The sequence below is a fragment of the Tachyglossus aculeatus genome, chromosome X1, assembly GCF_015852505.1.
Source record: "Tachyglossus aculeatus isolate mTacAcu1 chromosome X1, mTacAcu1.pri, whole genome shotgun sequence".
In the NCBI taxonomy this organism is placed as follows: Eukaryota; Metazoa; Chordata; class Mammalia; order Monotremata; family Tachyglossidae; genus Tachyglossus; species Tachyglossus aculeatus.
Window position 1 is genome coordinate 1,483,072 of NC_052101.1, and position 3,349 is coordinate 1,486,420.

Genomic DNA, 3,349 nt, shown 5'->3' on the forward strand with positions numbered 1-3,349 from the left:
ACCTTAGCTAGTTCTGTTCAGGCAAGTTTACTTAATTTGGACAACTAATAGTGATTAATGATAGTACTTATTAAGTGCTTAGCTTTACTTCTTGCCCTCCTTGGGCTTGAGCGTGGGCTCCGTGACAGAGGGGTGAGCCCTGGGTGACTTTTGAGGCCGATCCCACCATCTCGTCCCCCTCCCCTCCCATGGGCTGTTCTGTGGCAGTGTTCTTCCTCACCCCCCCATCTTCTCCCTGGCTTCACCCCCCCAAGGCATGGGATGGGGGTCACGGTGAATAGGAGGTCTGAGCCTCTTCGTCCAACCCACAGCCCGGGGTGAGCTCTGCAGCACGGAATTAGGGGATTTCAAGCTGCTTCCCCCATGGAGCCAACCATGGTGCTCTAAGGGCCTCATATGTGGAGTTGCTGCCACTACAGACCATCTTCTCCAAGCACCAGTGTGTTCATAATAATGATAACAATAATTATTATGGTATGTGTTAAGCACTTACTATGTGCCAGGCACTATACTAAGCACTGGGGTGGATGAAAGAAAATCGGGTTGGACACAGTCCCTGTCCCATGTGGGGTTCACGGTCTCAATCCCCATTTTACAGATGAGGTTACTGAGGGCCAGAGGAGTGAAGTGACTTGCCCAAGCTCACACAACAGACAAGTGGCAGAGGTGGAATTAGAACCCATGACCTTCCGATTCCCAGGCCCAGGCTCTATCCACTACACCATGCTGTTTCATGCCCGCATTCGTCGTTTACCTTGGCACCACTGTTTACGGGGGCTGACTCTGCTTTTGGATCGGGTGCAGTGGCCCAGGACCACTGTTCCCTTCCCCCACTGCCCCTCCCTCCCACGCACACACACATACACGCTCAAGCACTCTAAAGCTGATTTAGTTTGGTGCATCCATCCACTTGCCCCTGGCCCAGAATACAATCTGGTTGCAGAACTGGGGCCTGGGGCAGCCAAGGCAGGGAACTTCAGCATCCTCCCTGTTGCAGCTTGGGATGAACACTGGTGTCCTGTGTTCTTCCAACCGTTTGATGTCGGGGGTTGCCCCTGCTCCAACAGAGATACACGAGGCCACGTGGTGGAGATCAATGGGAACATTGGAGAAGGACCAAGAGTGATAAAGCGGTACCATTGGAGATCGAGGGGTGACGGCTGCCTGCTCAACTGCCTCTGATAAGCTACGGATCCCAACTGACAGCACAGGGACTCATGATGTTTTATGCCAGTGGGATCCTCTATAGTTTAGTGGAAAGAGCCCAGACTTGGGAGTCAGAGGTCATGGGTTCTAATCCCAGCTCTGCCACTTGTCAGCTTTGTGACTTTGGGCAAGTCACGTAGCTTCTCTGTGCCTCAGTTACCTCACCTGTAAAATGGGGATTAAAACTGTGAGCCCCACATGGGACAATCTGCTGACCTTGTATCTACTCAAGTAGTTAAAGCAGTGTTTGGCACATAGTAAGCGCTTAAAAAATACCATAATTTTTATTATTACAGGAGAGCCAAGGGGAGCTGACTATATCAGTTAGGGGTGGGGTTATGCAAATGCACAATTATTAGTGTGTTGAAACCTTAAACAAGTTAGCGACCCACACTCAGAATCTGGACCCATGGCCACATGATGAAGTCTCCCGGGATGGAGGGAGATTATTATAATAATAGTGTTTGTTAAGTGCTGTGTGCCAAGTGAGTCCCACATGAGTCCCACATGGGGTTCACAGCCTTAATCTCCAGATGAGGTAATTGAGGCACCAAGAAATCAAGTGACTTACTCAAGATCACACAGCAGACATGTGGTGGTGACGGTATTAAAACCTCTGTCCTCTGATTCCCAAGCCCATGTTCTTGCCATTATACCATGAAGTCTTACTAGAACTAAGATGGTGAGCCCCATATGGGACAACTTGATTACCTTGTATCTACCCCAGCGCTTAGAACAGTGCTTGGCACATAGTAAGTGCTTAACAGATACCATTATTATTATTATTATTATTATTAGAACAAGTAGGTGCTTTCTACGCTACAGTCCCCTGGGGAGTGGTAGCCCCTATTATGTGCTGAGCCCAGTGGATAATCAGATCAGGCACAATCTCTGTCCCACATGAGACTTAGACTAATCTAAGAATGTTATTTCATGGAAATCTTCACTGCAGAAAACTGAGGTCTTGGAGGGTGTACCTCATGTGGGTGGTTTTTAAATACTTCATTGTCTGTTTTGGCACTAAGTATTTTCTGTACCGGGACTGAATATTTTCATATTATTGATGTTCTGTGCAAGAAAACATTAATGATCAGCAGTGTTGAAGGTAACTGAGAAAGAGATTGAGGAGGATTAGGGCAGAGAAGAGCTTCTGATGCTGACTATGAAGAGGTGACCTTCGAAAGGGAGGTCTCAGTAGAGTAGAGGGGCTGAAAGCCTAATTGAAATGAATGAAGAAGAGGGTTGGTAGAAAGGAAGTAAAGGTAACCAGGTTGTACACAACCTGTCCGAGGAGTTTGGATGGGATAAGGAGTGGTGAGATGGACTGATTTCTGAAGGGAGCTGTGAGAGTGCACAGGTAGCTGTGAGAGGGAAGGGAGGTGTATGGATAAGATTCTTTTAAGAGTGAAAGGGGGTGGGATCAGAACCAAGGGAAGACAGGATCAATTTATGAGCCTGGAAGAGATTATCGTGTACAGAGCCCTGCACAGGGTGCCTAGGGAAACTCTGCTCTCAAGCAGCTTACACTCTAATGGAGGAGATAAGGAGCTGGAAAAGGACAAAAACATTAATTTTGTTTCCAGACTGTGAAAAATAGACAAAAATGCATTTGAGTCAATCAGAAATCAACAGAAGAATCCGCGTTGAGTACTGGGGTGGTTGAGGAACAGGCATGGGTGAAAGAAGGATCATTGAGATACGTCAAGTTCCTCTTGGCTTCAAGTCTGGTCCTTTTCCAGCTGAAAACTGGGAAATACTCTTCTTTATTCAATAACAACAATAATAATAATAATGAACAGTTAACAATAATTTAATAACTGGATTTAAGCACTTGCTATATGCCAAACACGGGGGAAGACTCAGGATAAGCTTGTTGTGCACAGTGAACATGTCTAACAACTCTGTTGAACTCTCCCAAGTGCTTAGTAGAATGCTCTGCACATACTATGCTGAATGCCATTGACTGATTATCAAATTAGAAATAGTCTGTGTTTCTCACAGGGGCTTACAGTCTAAGATGGAGAGCAGGGACTTGATTCCCATTTTACATCTGAGGAAACTGAGGCATAATCATGAGAGAAATCAAGTGACTTGCTCAAGGTGACCTAGCAGGCGAGTGATGGAGCTGGGACTGAAACTCATG